Source organism: Eulemur rufifrons, chromosome 30 (assembly GCF_041146395.1).
Source record: "Eulemur rufifrons isolate Redbay chromosome 30, OSU_ERuf_1, whole genome shotgun sequence".
NCBI lineage: Eukaryota > Metazoa > Chordata > Mammalia > Primates > Lemuridae > Eulemur > Eulemur rufifrons.
This window is the reverse complement of record NC_091012.1, coordinates 86245116-86263531: the sequence shown is the minus strand read 5'-3', so window position 1 is coordinate 86263531 and position 18416 is coordinate 86245116. Positions and strand designations below refer to the sequence as shown.

At 39.1% G+C, this 18416-nt stretch overlaps 1 pseudogene; it reads left to right on the top strand.

Annotated features, from left to right (window-relative positions):
* The first annotated feature begins 17199 nt into the window (after positions 1–17199).
* On the top strand, positions 17200–17970 carry LOC138378654 (proteasome maturation protein-like; annotated as a pseudogene).
* Positions 17971–18416: the final 446 nt, after the last annotated feature.

Genomic DNA, 18416 nt, shown 5'->3' with positions numbered 1-18416 from the left:
GTTATCCAGCCTCTCGTCATTCGGGGAGAGAGGGCTGCTCGCAGACTCCTCGCTCAGGCTCCACCCCTGGGGGGGCGGAAGGCGGGGTTATGCGCCGGCCCACAGGTTATGGCCGCTACTTCGGGCCAGTGCCGGCAGCGGGAAGCCAGGCTAGCCGTTAGCGGCACTCGGGCGCCCGAGAGAGTGGAGACCGGCTCGGGAGGATTGGAAAAGGTGGGTAAACCTTCCCCAGGGAGCCCTGCTAAGAACTAAAAAACGTAGAAGAGCCGAGAAGCTCGTTTTCCCAGAGTTTTCTGGCAAAGTGCACCAAATGGGCCACCCTCATCTTTGCGGGGGTCTCTCCTTGCACTTCTGCTACCAACATGTTACTTTCCATCTCCCTGGAATTCCTGCACAGGCCCTGATTCCACCTCCCCAGTGTTAGGGTTTCCTGGTCCAACATAGAACACCCAGTTACACTTGAATATCACATCAACAAGGAATGCATTTTTTGTATACGTATATCCCAAATATTTCACGGGTCATACTTACACTATAAAATTATTGTTGATCTGATATTCAAATTCAAATTTAACCGGCAATCCTGGATTTTTATTTGCTAAATCTGGCAACCCTACCCAGTGGCCTGCTCTCCACACAGTGGGACTTTGGTCAGCTCTCATCACACTCAAAGCCCTGGCAAGGCTGCCCATTTCACACTGATGAAAAATTAAAGCCTTTGACCACCTGCAAGCTGGATCCCCTCCATCTTCTCCCTTGGCCCTGAGCAGCTTCTGCTATGTCCTGGCCGAGGCCCACACAGGCCCCTTTCCGGCCTCCCAGATGCGCCCCCCGACCCCTCCAACTCTCCACAGTACAGCCCGAGTGACTTTCTTGAGAACTGCCCATCCAGCCAGAGTGACTTAAAAAAAAAATGTCCATCAGTTAACCGTCTCTGGCTTAAAATGTACCAGAGACCTCTTTCTTACTCCTCTGCATCCACCAATGCCCTAGTGTTCTCCATCTCAAGAAAAGGCACCATGACGCACCCAGGCTGGAAATGGAGCAGGCAGCCATGTTGATGCTTTCCCTCACGATCCACACTTAATCTAGCAACAAGTTCTGTCATGGTGACCTCCCAAAGTCTATCTGTGTCTCTGCATTTCCATCCAGTGCTACCGAGCTAATAAGTCCAAGCCAGCAACAGCCTTACTCACCAAGATTACAGAAATAGGCCGCTGAAATAGTGCTCCCCCCACATTCCTCACAAAACCAGAGGGATCTTTTAGTCAGAAGTCAAATAATTTTCCTTAAAACCCTCCAGTGCCCCGACTCCCGCCACACACAAATAACTGTATTCCCAGGCTTAGTGGACCCTTCAGTTTTGGGGAGCAGCTCACCTCATCCTGATCGTCGGAATCGGTTGTCCACCAGGCAGCCATCTTGAAGTTTGAGCAGGTCCCCCAAGAACCACGTGTGCTCAAAACATTATTTCCAGTAGAAGCACTTGTTTCCACTCTCAGCGAGCGCTTTTCCCCACACACTGTGGGCAGTCTCTATGTAAAACTGATAATGTCCCCCTTCCCTTTTGAATAGGTGGTATATGTGAAGGGTACAAAATTTTAAAAATATTTTTTAAAAAAGTAAAAGAAAGCCTCTCTCACCTGTTCCAGCCTCTGATTTCACTTTCACAGAAGGCACCACTGTTTACGAGTTTCTTGTCTGTGCAATTTACAAATAGTACCTTCTTTATGTCTTCTTCCCCCAACCTGAATGGTACTGTATTCTTTTTTTTTTTTTTTTTTTTTTTTTTTTTTTTTTTTGAGACAGAGTCTTGCTTTGTTGCCTGGGCTAGAGTGAGTGCCGTGGCGTCAGCCCAGCTCACAGCAACCTCAAACTCCTGGGCTTAAGGGATCCTACTGCCTCAGCCTCCTGAGTAGCTGGGACTACAGGCATGTGCCACCATGCCCGGCTAATTTTTTTTTTTCTATATGTATTTTAGTTGGCCAGATAATTTCTTTCTATTTTTAGTAGAGACGGGGTCTCGCTCTTGCTCAGGCTGGTCTCAAACTCCTGACACCTCGAGCGATCCACCCGCCTCGGCCTCCCAGAGTGCTAGGATTAGAAGCGTGAGCCACCGCGCCCGGCCTGGTACTCCTGTTTCTTTGCGATAGTACTTCTTCAAACTGTCTGCAGCTTTTAGGACATCCTTGTTTTCTTCTGACCAGATGCATTTCTACTGGAGCTGATAAAGGGGCAATGGCAAATGTTATTTAGGACTCCCTAAGACCTTGAGCTGGGGAGGGGACACTTGAATGGGAGTTGGACTCCCTAAGACCTTGAGCTGGGGAGGGGACACTTGAATGGGAGTTGGACTGGCTGGCAACTTCCCCCATGTTGGATAGGGTATTTTTTTTTTTTTTTTTGGCCAGAGAGTGAAGAATTCCCCAGCCAACTAAAGTGACCTCTGTTTATCCTGTTGGAGTCTGGGCCAAGATGCTCCACATACTAATACACTGGAACATGGCTCATTTTATTTTATTTTATTTATATTTTTTGAAACAAGATCTTGCTCTGTTGCCCAGGCTGGAGTGCAGTGGTGTCACCATAGCTCACTGCAACCTCAAACTCCTGGGATCAAGCAATCCTCCTGCCTCAGCCTCCCAAGTAGCTGGGACTAGAGGTGCGTGCTACCTCACCCGGATAATTTTTATTTTTTATAGAAACAGGGTCTCACTGTGTTACTCAGGCTGGTCTCAAATTCCTGGCCTCAAGCGATCCTCCTGCCTCAGCCTCCAAAAGTGCTAGGATTATAGGTGTGAGCCACCGTACCCAGCCGTGGCCCCTTTTAAAGGGTACTCTGGTTGGTCATTTGACATGGTCCTTTGCCACCCCTGTAACCTTACAGGTAATACTGGAACCTTCACCCCTTGGATAACATGTTTGGTATGTACCCCCAGCCCAGAATCCTTGGGCTACGTATGTCCTAACTGAGACAAAGCTACCACAGTCATTCTCCTTGATGGGGAAGAACAGCCCTGCCAAGTACCTATTAAACACTTGTGTTTCTGCCCGTAGTCTTCTGTTCCTGTTGCTGCTCTGCCCTATGAAATAAACTTCTTTCTACAGTGGCTCAACATCATGCCTACAGCTTACAAAAGGATGTCTGCTGGCTTTGCAGTTTGTTATCTTTTTTCCAGCGTCTCTGGTCTGCCTTGGTGGGTATCAGCTATGCAGGGAAATGACTGGTTGAACTTAACAAATATTCATTAAAGCTCTTCAACAGTGGAGTGTAGCTTTAGAATCTGGTATGATAAGAGATGATGTAATTAGTTGGCCTATTAATAAGACATGCATAAACAAATAACCACAATGTCTGACTCTACCCTTTCTTCCTCCCAATGGCTCTCCTCTTGGTTTGGATCCTTGGGAACATGATCACAGAAAGTATTATTAATTCTGTGTCTTATACTTGGCATAGGTATCGTTGGCTGCTGTTGTCTGTATTTTTGCTGCAGCCTATGCTTACAAGTAGAAACAAATTGATGAAATGCATCACCCATAGCCTCCCCCTCTAAAGGATGAAAGACCATCTAGGAAGAGGGCATGTGAGATCTTAAGAGCCAGATTAGAAGGGTGGAGTATGGAAGCTAAAGTAAGTCTATCTTGGATGCTAATCTGATGTTTTGACTTCTGATTAACCCCAATTCCAGGAATGCCTCTAAGATTTCTACTTTATCTATTGTTTCTTGTGTAAGAGTACATACTTACCATAAATCCTGCCCTTAGGTTAAAACAACCTTGATGTTATCACACAAATTACAGGTTATGATGCACATAGCATTTTTATATTTTCCTGGAAGGTTGACTTTCCCTTTTCCTATGGTATTAATATATAAGCCCTGGGTCTGGGAGTAACAGCACAGAGATCTACCTTTCAGCTACCCAAGACCACGCTTCTGTCAGTTCTCCAGTAAATCACCCTCTACCGACAAACTGGATTTATCTCCCTTGTTCTTTGGTTTATTAGCTCCTTCCGTACTTGGGGGTCACTTTGCATATACAGCCCTTTCATGAAATGCCAACCTTTTAGCATCTTTTCTATGACCAGTAATAATGATAGCCATTCTGTAGGCACATGTTTTACGAAGATTATATTCTTTCCATTTCAGTAAAGTAAAATATGTCATTAGGTGCTTCTTCAAGTTTTAAGGAAACAGAAATGTGACCAAAACTTTCATTATGAAAGCCCCAATATCCCAGGTAAGCAAATAATATCCCTTTTTAGCAGGATTGTGTATAACATGTATAGTACATTTAGCAGGCACTATGGTTTGAATGTGTCCACCAAATTTCACGTGTTGGAAACTTAATCCTCAATGCAACAGTGTTGAGAGGTGGAACCTTTAATAGGTGATTAGGTCATGAGGACTCTGCCCCTATGATAAATTATAAAAGTGAGTTTGTCACCCCCCCCCCATTCTTTCTGATTCCACCATAGGATGACAAAAGAAGGCCCTGGCCAGATGCCAGCACCTTGATATTGGACTTCCCAGCCCCAGGAACTGTGAGAAATTTCTTTTCTTTCTTTCTTTCTTTCTTTTTTTTTTTTTAATAAATTACCCAGTCTGTGGTATTCTGTTATAGTAACATGAAACATACTAAGAAAACAGGTTAAGATCTTTTCATTTTCTTTTTCTGGGGGGTGCAGGTACAGCGTCTCGTATTGTTGTCTGGGCTTGAGGGCAGTGGCATGATCATAGTTCACTGCAACCTCAACTCCTGGGCTCAAGTGATCCTCCTGCTTCAGCCTCCCAAGTAGCTGGGACTACAGGGGTGAACCACCATGCCTGCTTAATATTTCTATTTTTTTGGGGGGGGTGCCAGGTGCGGTGGCTCATGCTGGTAGGAGGCCGAGGCGGGAGAATCAGTTGAGCTCAGGAGTTTGAGACCAGCCTGAGCAAGAGTGAGACCCTGTCTCCACTAAAAATAGAAAAAGTTAGCTGGGTATAGTGGCACACACCTGCAGTCCCACCTACTTGGGAGGCTGAGGCAAGAGGATCGCTTGAGTCCCAGAGTTTGAGGTTGCAGTGAGCTAAGATGACGCCACTGCACTCTACCCAGGTGACAGAGCAAGACTCTGTCTCAAAAAAAATTTTTTTTTCTATTTTTTTGTAGAGATGTGGTCTTGCTGTGTTGCTTAGGCTGGTCTCAAACTCCTGACCTCAAGTGATCCTCCCGCTTTGATCGCCCCAAATGCTAGGATTACAAGTATGAGCCATTACATCTGGCCTTTTCATTTTCATTAGTACAAAGTTTATAGACTGAATGGAATGTACCAAAATTTATATTTGTACTCTCTTCTTGAATATGAGCATAGATGAGCAAAATCTAGCTTGTATTTGGACAAAATAGCAACAATCTTTTGTTGTATGTTTTCTGCAGTTTTGTTAACATCTTCATAGAATCCAAGAAGAAAACTCCATATATCAAGCCCAGGTTCCTAAGAGGTAAGGGGAACATTTTGTCGTTGCTATGGTTTGATGCATCACTTGATAAACTTATAGAAAGTATGATTGTTGGTAAGATCTGACAGAGTCAGCTCTATCCTGTAAGAGGCTACCATATCTGTTGTCAGAATTTCCCCTTTTTTTTCTTCTCACAGAACATTTTAGTTGAAACTTCTGAATCAGAAAATGTAACTTAGTTTTATAGAGCGATCAGGGAAACTTTACAATAATGTGTGTTTGTATGGAATCCGCAAGCTAATCCAACAACTGCTGTTTTTCAACTGAATATTGGTATCTTATTGGTAGATGAGAAAACTTGATTGATTATGAAATTGAGTGTCCATTTGTGCTTTCACATCCCTTTCTGCACCATGCCCAATATATACATATTCTTTTCTGTATATTATACAGATGTAGGATGCTCTATTTTGGTTATTTGCCTTCCTAATCCAATATTATGTGTTTTTCCATCTGTCATTAAAATAATACAGTTGTTTAGCCTTCTTTTTGGTGATATCTGTGTTTTGATGCCACTGGAATTGTAATTGTTCTCATATTCATTATTTGAACTCTTAAAAACATAGTCACAATATTCACAGAGTTCAAAATTTAACTGGCATTATATTGATTCAAAGCATAACAGTTCATCTACAGGCCAAGTCAAAGATGGACTGTTAACATTCATGATTTTTGTACACTTCACTTGCACACTTAAGTCTCATCACTTGAAGTGATGCAACACTGATGCTATCAGCGGTACAAGGAAATAAAACAGTGACAGTGACCATGGAAAACAGATAATCTATGCCATATCCATTTGTTACTAGAGACAGTGTTGCTTTCAGCCTCTATTTTTTGCCACTGTTTTTCCTCCAATTGTCTGCACCCATTACCCAAACCTGGGGCTTTTCGTGTCCCAGGAAGGGGTTTCCCGAAATGTGGGATTTTCAGTGCTAAAACCAAGGTAGTCCTTGGCAAATCAGGGTGGTTGGTTACACTATCACTGATCTACATTCTTAAAATTTCTAAAAATTATGTGTTTCATATTAACACCTATAGAACTACCTTATTCTTACTTAAAAGTAACAACTTTATTGAGATACAACACACATACCATACAATTCAGCCATTTAAGGGTATACAATGCAGTGGATTGTAGTCTAGTAACAGAACTGTGCAACCATCATATTATCAATTTGAGAACATTTTCTTTACCCTGTAAAGAAACCCCACTTGGTTTCACAAAATTGGCTCACTTCTATTGTAATAAATGGTATTTATACTCCCAATACAATGTGCTTCACTGGGATACTACTTCTTATGTGGACATCAGGTTTATACTTGTCTACTGCATACTAACTTTTCCTGTGTTTTTAGAGTTATTGTTGGAGATTTTCATATATTTACAGGTACCATCCATCTAGTAGATCATGTTTTCTTGAGAATGATACCCATAAGCCCTCTGAAATAAGGCAAGCACTGTTTATTTGGGAGTACTTCTGGGAGGGATAACCGATTCCCTCTGCATGTGAACTTTGTGAACTGCAATTCCCTCAATGGGAACAATACAACTAAAAAGTGGTTCCAAATTTGCCTCTGACCCTAGCAGAAGTCATACAAGATACTGTTTCTGCTCTGAAAGCCTAACAAGCTAGTATAAACTCACGATCTACAGTAATAATAATTTTAAAGACTAGTATAATTCATTAGCTAGAGTTGTCACAGTCAGTCATAGAGCCCTTGATTTCCTCTTGGATAGCCAAATGAAAATTTGTACAGTTGATCCTCCATATCCTTGGGTTGTGCATCTGTAGTTTCAACCAACCTCAGATTGAAAATATTTGGGGAAAAAAATTCCACAAAGTTCCAAAAAGCAAAACTTGACTTTGCTATACACCAAGTACTACATTGAATCCATGTGAATTAAATGATATGTAGGCATTGTATTAGGTGTCATAAGTAATCTAGAGATGATTTAAAGAATATGGGAGGATGGGTATGGGTTACATGCAAACACTATGCCATTTTATATAGGGAACTTGAGCATCTTCATATGCGGGAGGTGGGGATGCAGATACTGAGGGACAACTGTACTATATAGCACATACTTCTTGTTATACCTATATAAATACTATACGACAAGTAGAACAGTTTGTGACTAGCCAAAAAGAAAAAAAAAAGGTACCTGACTCTCTAAGAGTCTCTAAGAGACCCAGCTAGATTCTGGGACATGATTTAGTTGCCTGCATTTCAAAATCAAGGCCCCTAGCTTTGGTATCTGCATTGGGGACCAGAAGTCACTTTATTTTTGATAAGTGCCTGTGTTACAGTTTGATGATGTATCCTGTCCAGAGCGTTAAATGCTACTGCAAGCCATTGTCATGTCAGGTGGTTTAACAACTCATCCTACAACAAAAGGAGAAGAAAGCATTAACTCTGGTTCAACCATAGACAGTTTAATAAACTGATCATATATTTTTTAACTTTGTTTTTTAAAATTGACACATAATAATTGTCCATGTTCAAGGGTACATAGTGATGTTTCAACACATATAATATATAGTGATCATATCAGGGTAATTAGCATATTTATAATCTTAAACATTTATTCTTTTTTGTGTTGGGAACATTCAATATCTACCTTCTAGCTATTTTAAACTATATATTATTGTTAACGATAGTTATCCTACAGTGTTACAGACCACTAGAACTTATTCCTTCTATCTGCTGTAATTTTGTATCCTTTAACAAATCTCTTTCTATCCCTCCCTCCTACCCTTCCCAGCCTCTATTATCTGTTCTATTTTTTACTTCTACGAGATCAACTTTTCTTAGCTTCCACATATGAGTGAGAATATTCAGTGTTTAACTTTCTGTTCCTGGCTTATTTCACTTAACATAATGTGCTCCAGTTCCATTTATGTTGCTTCAAATGACAATATTTCATTCTTTTTTTGGCTGAATAATATTCCATTATGCATATATAGAACATTTTCTTTATCCATTCATATGTTGTTGGGCACCTAGGTTGATTCCATATCTTGGCTATTGTGAATAGTTTTGCAATAAACATGAAGGTACACATGTGTTTTCAATATGATGATTTCCTTTTCTTTGGATAAATGCCCAGTAGTGGGACTGCTGGATCAGATGGTAATTCTGTTTGTAGTTTCTTGAGGAACGTCCGTACTGTTCTCCATAGTAGCTGTACTAGGTAACCTTCCCACCAACAGTATATAAGAGTTCCCTTTTCTCTGCATCCATACCAGCATTTGTTATTTTTTGTCTTTTTGATAACAGCCGTCCTAAGTGGGGTGAGATAATACCTCATTGTAGTTTTATTTACATTTCTTTGATAATTAGGGATATTGAGTATTTTTCCATATATTTGTTGGCCATTTGTAGGTCTTGTTTTGAGAAGTGTTTGTTCAGATCATTTGCCCATTTTTAAATTGAATTGTTTGTTTTTTTTGTTGTTGAAATGCTTGAGTTCCTTATATATTGTGAATATTAATAACCGGTCAGATGAGTAAGTCGCACATATGTTCTCTAATTCTTTAGGTTTTTTTTTTTCACTTGGTTGGCTCCTTTGCTGTGCAGAAGTGTTTTAGTTTGATATAATTCTATTTGTTTATTTTTGCTTTTGTTGCCTGTACTTTTGAGGTATTCAGAAAATCTTTTCCCAGACCAATGTCCTGAAGCATTATCTCCTATGTTTTCTTCCAGTAGTTTTATAGTTTTGGGTCTTTGATCTATTTTGAGTTGATTTTTTGTATAGGGTGAGAGGTGGGGGTCTTGTTTAATTTTTCTGCATATTGATATCCAGTTTTCCCAGTACCATTAATTAAGAGACTGTACTTTACCCAATCAGCATCCCTGGCCCCTTTGTCAAAAATCAGTGGGCTGTGGATATGTGGATTAATTTCAGGGTTCTATTCTGCTCCATTGGTCTATGTGTTTGTTAATATGCCAGTACCATGCTGTTTTGATTACTATAGCTTTGTAGTAGATTTTGAGGTCTGGTAGCATGATGCCTCCACATTTATTCTTTTTGCTTAGGATTGCTTTGGCTATTTTGGGTCTTTAGAACTGGAAACAGACAAGGCTGCCCACTGTCCCCATTACTTTTCAACATAGTACTGAAAGTCCTTGCGAGAGCTATCAGGCAAGAGAGCAGAATCAAGGGTGTCCAAATAGGAACAGAAGAGATCAAACTCTCACTCTTTGCTGATGATATGATGTTATATCTGGAAAACCCCAAGGATTCAACCAAGAGACTCATGGAATTGATCAATGAATTCAGTAAAGTCTCAGGATACAAAATCAATACACACAAATCAGAGGCATTCATATATGCCAATAACAGTCAAACGGAGAACTAAATTAAGGACTCAATACCCTTCACAATAACAACAAAGAAAATAAAATACCTAGGAATATATTTAACTAAAGAGGTAAAGGACCTCTATAGGGAGAACTATGAAACACTGAGGAAGGAAATCACAGAGCACGTAAACAGGTGGAAAACCATACCATGCTCGTGGATCGGAAGAATCAACATTGTTAAAATGTCTGTACTGCCCAAAGTGATCTACAGATTCAATGCAATCCCTATTAAATTACCAACATCATTTTTCACAGATATAGAAAAAATAATTTTACACTTTGTATGGAACCAGAGAAGACCCCATTTAGCAAAAGCAATTTTAGGCAATAAAAACAAAATGAGAGGTATTAATTTACCAGACTTCAAACTATACTACAAGGCTGTGGTTATTAAAACTGCATGGTATTGGCACAAGTGCAGGGACACAGACCAGTGGAACAGAACTGGGAACCCAGATATAAAACTATCCTCATATAGCCATCTAATCTTTGACAAAGCAGACAAAAACATACTCTGGGGACAAGAATCCTTTTTCAATAAATAGTGCTGGGAAAATTGGATAGCCACATGTAGAAGACTGAAACAGGACCCACAGCTTTCACCTGTCACAAAAATCAAATCACGGTGGATAACAGACTTAAACCTTAGGTGTGAAACTAATAGAATTCTAGAAGAAAATGTAGGAAAGACTCTTACAGACATTGGACTAGGCAAAGACTTTAGGAAAAAGACCCCTAAGGCAATCACAGCAACAACAAAAATAAATGAATGGGACCTGATTAAATTAAAAAGCTTCTGCACAGCCAAAGAAACAGTCATGAGAATAAACAGACAACCTACAGAACGGGAAAAAATTTTTGCATACTACACATCTGATAAAGGACTGATAACAAGAATCTATTTAGAACTCAGGAAAATCAGCAAGAAAAAAATTAAACAACCCTATCAAAAAGTGGGCAAAGGACATGAATAGAAATTTTTCAAAAGAAGGTATAAGAATGGCTAACAAACATATGAAAAAATTCTCAATATCTCTAATCATCAGGGAAATGCAAATCAAAACCACAATGAGATATCACTTAACTCCAGTGAGAATGGCCTTTACCAAAAAGTGCCAAAACAATACATGTTGGCATGGATGCGGAGAGACAGGAACACTCATACACTGCTGGTGGGACTGCAAACTGGTGAAAACTCTGTGGAAAGCATTATGGAGATATCTTAAACAGATTCAAGTAGACCTACCATTTGATCCAGCAATCCCATTATTGGGCATATACCCAGAGGAAAAAACGTCATTCTATAACAAAGACACCTGCACCCGAATGTTTATAGCAGCACAATTCACAACAGCAAAGATGTGGAAACAACCCAAATGCCCATCAATACATGAGTGGATTAGTAAAATGTTGTATATGTATACCATGGAGTTTGCTCAGCAATAAGAAATAATGGTGATATAGAATCTCTTTTGTTCTCCTCAAAAGAGTTGGAACCCATTCTACTAAGTGAAGTATCCCAAGAATGGAAAAATAAGCACCACATGTACTCACCAGCAAATTGGTTTCCCTGATCATCACCTAAGTGCACATTTGGGAATAACACCCATTGGGTGTCAGACAGATATGGGGGGTGGAGGGAGGGGATGGGTGTATACCTACATAATGAGTGTGATGCGCACTGTCTGGTGAATGGACACGCTTGAAGCTCTGACTCGGGGGGGTGGGGGGCAAGGGCAATATACATAACCTGAACTTTTGTACCCCCATAATGAGCTGAAATAAAAAAGAAGATCAATTAACCGTAACTTTAGGGGTTTGTTTTTTGGGCTTTCTATTTTATTTCATTTATCTATGTGTCTGTCCTTGTGTCATTACCACACTTTATGGATTGCTATAGCTTTGTAGTTGGTTTGAAATCAGGAAATATGAATCCTTCAACTTTGTTCTTTTTCAATATTATGTTCTCTATTCTTGTTGCTTTGTATTTCCATAAAAATTTTATGATCAGATTGTCATTTTTAAAAACATATTTTCCTGAGATTTTGATAAGGATTTCATTGAGTCCTTGATCCACATGTTATTCAGAAGTGTGTTGTTTAATCTCCTCGTATTTTGATATTTTTCAGCCATCTTTCTGTTATTGATTTATGATTTAATTCCATTGTAGTCTGAGAGCATACATTATTTGATTTCTATTCTTTTAAGTTTGTCTAGGTATGTTTTGCGGCCCAGAATGTGGTGTATCTTGGTGACTGTTCCATGTGAACTTGAGAATATATATTCTGTTGCTGTTGGATGATGTATTCTATACATATCAATTCTGTCCAGTTGATTCTTGGTTCTGTTGAGTTCAACGAGTTCCTTCCCCATTTTCTGCCAGCTGTATCTGTCCATTCCTCATCGAGGGATATGGAAGTCTACAACTGTAATAGTGGATTTGTCTGTTCCTTCTTGCAGTTTTATCAGTTTTTGCCTCATGGATTTTGGCACCCTGTTATTAGGTGCATACACATTAAGGATTGCTATGTCTTTTTGGAGAATTAACCCCTTATCATGTAATGCCACTCTTTATCCCTGATAATTTTCCTTGCTCTGAAGCCTGCTTTGTCTGAAATTAATATAGCTACTCTTGCTTTCTTTTGCACGATATATTTCTCCATCCCTTTACCTTTAGTCTGTGTCTATATTTAAAGTGTGATTCTTGTAGACAAAATATAGTTGAGTTTTATTTTTCTTGATACACTTTGACAATATCTGTATTTTAATTGGTATATTTATACCATTTATATTTAAAGTGTTTATTGACATAGATTGCTATCTACCATAATTGTAACAGTTTTCTCTCTCTCTTCTTTTTTCTTTTTCTTTTTTATTTTTTGAGACAGGGTCTCACTCTGTTGCCTGGGCTAGAGTGCAGTGGCATCATCATAGCTCACTTGAACCTCAAATTCCTGGGCTCACGTGATCTTCCTGCATCAGCCTCCTGAGTTGCTGGGACTACAAGTGTACACCACCACACCTAGCTAATTTTTCTATTTTTTGTAGAGATGAGGTCTTATTTTTGCTCAGGCTGGTTTCAAACTCCTGGCCTTAAGCAGTCCTCCTGCCTCAGCCTCCCAAAGTGCTAGGATTACAGGTGTGAGCCACTGCACCAGGCCTGTTTTCTCTTTTTTAAATTTTTATTTATTTTTTTCTTCACTTTTTTTAAATTTCAGCTTATTATAGGGATACAAAAGTTCAGGTTATATATATTGCCCATGTTCTGCCCATCTTCCACAGTCAGAGCTTCAAGCGTGTCCATTCCCCAGACAGTGCGCATTGCACTCATCATGTAGTTATACCCCATCCCCTCCACCCACCCCATCCCCCCCCGAGTCAGAACATTCAAGCGTGACCATTCCCCAGACAGTGCGCAACACACTCATCATGTAGGTATACACCCATCCCCTCCCCCCACTCCCACCTCAGTCCCATACCCAATTGGTGTTATTCCCAAATGTGCACTTAGGTGATGATCAGGGAAACCAATTTGCTGATGAGTACATGTGGTGCTTATTTTTCCATTCTTGGGATACTTCACTTAATAGAATGGGTTCCAACTCTCTCCAGGAGAACAAAAGGGATTCTATATCACCGTTATTGCTTATAGCTGAGTAAACTCCATGGTATACATATACAACATTTTACTAATCCACTCATGAATTGATGGGCATTTGGGTTGTTTCCACATCTTTGCAATTGTGAATTGTGCTGCTATAAACATTTGGTTAGAGGTGTCTTTGTAATAGAATGTCTTTTGTTCTTTTGGGTAGATGGCCAATAATGGGATTGCTGGATCGAATGGTAGGTCTACTTGAATCTGTTTAAGTTATCTCCATAATGCTTTCCACAGGGGTTGCGCTAGTTTGCAGTCCAACCAGCAGTATATGAGTGTTCCTATCTCTCCGCATCCACACCAACATGTGTTGTTTTGGCACTTTTTGATAAAGGCCATTCTCACTGGAGTTAAGTGATATCTCATTGTGGTTTTGATTTGCATTTCCCTGATGATTAGAGATGTTGAGGATTTTTTCATATGTTTATTAGCCATTCTTATATCTTCTTTTGAAAATTTCTATTCATGTCCTTTGCCCACTTTTTGATAGGGTTGTTTAATTTTTTTCTTACTGATTTTCCTGAGTTCTAAATAGATTCTTGTTATCAGTCCTTCATCAGATGTGTAGTATGCAAAAATTTTTTCCCGTTCTGTAGGTTGTCTGTTTATTCTCATGACTGTTTCTTTGGCTGTGCAGAAGCTTTTTAATTTAATCAGGTCCCATTCATTTATTTTTGTTGTTGCTGTGATTGCCTTAGGGGTCTTTTTCCTAAAGTCTTTGCCTAGTCCAATGTCTGTAAGAGTCTTTCCTACATTTTCTTCTAGAATTCTATTAGTTTCACACCTAAGGTTTAAGTCTGTTATCCACCGTGATTTGATTTTTGTGACAGGTGAAAGCTGTGGGTCCTGTTTCAGTCTTCTACATGTGGCTATCCAATTTTCCCAGCACTATTTATTGAAAAAGGATTCTTGTCCCCAGAGTATGTTTTTGTCCGCTTTGTCAAAGATTAGATGGCTGTATGAGGATAGTTTTATATCTGGGTTCCCAGTTCTGTTCCACTGGTCTGTGTCCCTGCACTTGTGCCAATACCATGCAGTTTTAATAACCACAGCCTTGTAGTATAGTTTGAAGTCTGGTAAATTAATACTTCTCATTTTGTTTTTATTGCCTAAAATTGCTTTTGCTAAATGGGGTCTTCTCTGGTTCCATACAAAGTGTAAAATTATTTTTTCTATATCTGTGAAAAATGATGTTGGTAATTTAATAGGGATTGCATTGAATCTGTAGATCACTTTGGGCAGTACAGACATTTTAACAATGTTGATTCTTCCGATCCACGAGCATGGTATGGTTTTCCACCTGTTTACGTGCTCTGTGATTTCCTTCCTCAGTGTTTCATAGTTCTCCCTATAGAGGTCCTTTACCTCTTTAGTTAAATATATTCCTAGGTATTTTATTTTCTTTGTTGTTATTGTGAAGGGTATTGAGTCCTTAATTTAGTTCTCCGTTTGACTGTTATTGGCATATATGAATGCCTCTGATTTGTGTGTATTGATTTTGTATCCTGAGACTTTACTGAATTCATTGATCAATTCCATGAGTCTCTTGGTTGAATCCATGGGGTTTTCCAGATATAACATCATATCATCAGCAAAGAGTGAGAGTTTGATCTCTTCTGTTCCTATTTGGACACCCTTGATTCTGCTCTCTTGCCTGATAGCTCTCGCAAGGACTTTCAGTACTATGTTGAAAAGTAATGGGGACAGTGGGCAGCCTTGTCTGGTTTCAGTTCTAAGTGGGAACACTTTCAATTTTTCCCCATTCAGTATGATGTTGGCTGTGGGTTTGTCATATATGGATTGTATCATTTTTAGGTACGTCCCGTCTATGCCTGTTTTGTTAAGTGTTCTTATCATAAAAGGGTGTTGAATTTTGTCAAATGCTTTTTCTGCATCTATTGAGAGGATCATATGGTCTTTATTTTTGCTTCTCTTTATGTGGTGAATTACATTTATAGATTTGTGTACGTTATACCATCCCTGCATCTCTGGGATGAAGCCCACTTGGTCATGATGGATTATTTTTTTGATAAGCACTTGGATTATGTTTGCTAGGATTTTATTGAGAATTTTTGCATCTATATTCATAAGAGATATTGGTCTGTAGTTTTCTTTTTTTGTTGCATCCTTTCCTGGTTTTGGTATCAAAAGTTATGTTGGCTTGGTAAAACGTGTTGGGGAGAATTCCATCCTTCTCGAGATTGGAGAATAGTTTATGTAGGATGGACACCAGTTCTTCTTTGTAGGTGTGGTAAAATTCAGGTGTGAACCCATCTGGACCAGGGCTTTCCTTTTTGGGAAGTTTTTTTACTGCTGTTTTGATTTCAGTTCTTGATATTGGTCTATTCAGGAATTCTATTTCTTCCTGGTTGATCCTGGGAAGGCTGTGTCTTTTTAAAATTTTGTCCATTTACTCCACATTTTCCAGTTTGTGTGCATAAAGATTTTTGTAGAATTCATAGATGATATCATGTATCTCTGTGGCATCGGTTGTGATTTCTCCTTTCATGTTCCTGATGGAGGTTATGAGAGATTTTTCTTTTCTGCTCTTGGTTAGTCTAGCCAGAGGTGTGTCTATTTTGTCTATCTTTTCAAAGAACCAACTTTTTGTTTTATTAATCTCCCTTATGGTTTTTTTTGTTGTCCTTTTCATTTAGTTCTGATTTGATCTTAATAATTTCTCGCCTTCTGCTGGGTTTGGGGTCGGTCTGTTCTTCTTTCTCCAGCTCTTTGAGTCTATTCATTAGGTTGTCTATTTGTAAGTTTTCTGTCTTTTTGATATAGGCATTTATGGAAATGAGTTTTCCTCTCAGGACTGCTTTATTTGTGTCTCACAGATTTTGATAAGTTGTGTCTCCTTTGTCATTTAATTGAAAGAATCTTTTGATTTCTGTCTTGATTTCTTCATTTATAAAATAATCGTTCAGGAGAAGGTTGTTTAACTTCCATGACTTTGAGTAGGAATGAGAATTTCTAGCTTTATTCTGCTGTGATCTGAGAAGATGCATGATATAATTTCTATTTTTTTTTAATTTTATAAGACATGCTTTGTGTCCTAGGATATGGTCAATCTTGGAGAATGTCCCATGAGCTGATGAGAAGAACATATATTCAGTGGATTTTGGGTAGAATGTCCTGTAAATGTCAGTCAGGCCCATTTGTTGTAGGATCTGTTTAAGTCCATTATTTCTTTGTTTATTTTCTGTTTGTAGAATCTGTCCTGTGCTGTCAGTGGGGTGTTGAAGTCTCCGGCTATTATAGTGTTGGTGTTTATCATTTGGTTTAGATCAAGTAGGGTTTGCTTTATGAATCTGGGTGCACCTAAGTTGGGTGCATATATATTAAGTATAGTTATATATTCTTGTTTATTGAGATGGATTCTTGCTATGTCATCCAGGCTGGTCTTGAACTCCTGGCCTCAAGCTATCCTCCTGTCTTGGCCTCCCAAAGTGCTGCGATTATAGTCATGAGCCACCACACGCAGCCTGTTTTGTCTTCATTGTCTTTTACTCTGTTTATGCCTTGTTTGGTTTTAATTGAGCATATTATATAATTCTATCTTCTCTCTTCTCTTAGCATATACACTTGCAATGGACAATCCAAAAGTGTAATTTTACAGTTGGCTGACAATAATACGCTTAGAGGCTGTTTTCAGAGCAGCTGAAGATGAATGCCAGAGGTCTTGGATATCAGCTATTTCAGTTGCTGAACTTTCAGCAAGTGGACCTTTTGAAAGTGCTGAACTTCTTCAGAAATGTTTTTCTTGTGTGTAAAGTAAATTTTGCCTAGTTATCTTCTTGAATTATCAGAAAAAATTTCAAGCTTAATCATGATAAAATGAATTTTTTTTTCATACCAAGGAACATGCAGGGTCTATTTGCTCCACTAAAATTACAAATGGAATTTAAGGCAATGCAACAGGATCAGCATCTTCCATTTCTTTCACTGTATATTTTGAGGGAAAATGTTGAGACTACTGGACTTGAAGGTATTTTTTTTTTTTTTTGAGACAGGGTCTTACTCTGTCACCCAGGCTTGAGTCCAATGGAATGCTCATAGCTCACTGTAACCTCCAACTCCTGGGCTCAAGCAATCCTCCACCCTCAGCCTCCTGAGTGGGTAGGACTACAGGCATATATCACCATGCCCAACTAATTTTTCTATTTTTTTTTGTAGAAACAGGGTCTTGCTGTGTTGCCCAGGCTGGTCTCAAACTCCTGCCCTCAAGTAGTACTCCTGCCTCTGCCTCCTAAAATGCTGAAATTATAGGCATGGGCCACCATGTTTGCCCTGAAGATATTCTTAATGGTCCATCACAAAATGAAGTAATGGGAGAACCACAGTTGGTGGAATATAAATTCAGTTTATTGTAATACAGTGTGCCTTTCCTGAAAATAGAGGGGCTGCATCTTGTTTATAGTCACCTTTTTCCTATAATTTGATGTACACAGCATTAAAAGTATTGACACATGAATATTTTTGCCCAAGTAGTATCAGTGATCATTTGAAATTATTTGGGTCTTTGGTTTATGGCCATGTGATTATTGAAAGTGCTAAAGGGAGATGATTTTAAAGCTTCTAATTTCTATTAAAACAATAGCCTTCTATGTCTTTAAAAATTATTGCTCATGAATATTATAAAATGGTCCACAGGTTCCAATTCAACCTATCTTCCTGGTATTCCATAAATTGAACTTTGAACAACCATTATCAGTATTTGAGTTTGTAAATATTATAGTAGCATCTTTCAGGATAAACATTTGTAATTGATTTCTATGGCAACACTTCCAATTGAGTACAGTATAAGATATTTATTTATATTGTTTCAGTTTATTTATATAAACTGAGTTTGTATTCCACCAACCGTGGTTCTCCCATTACTT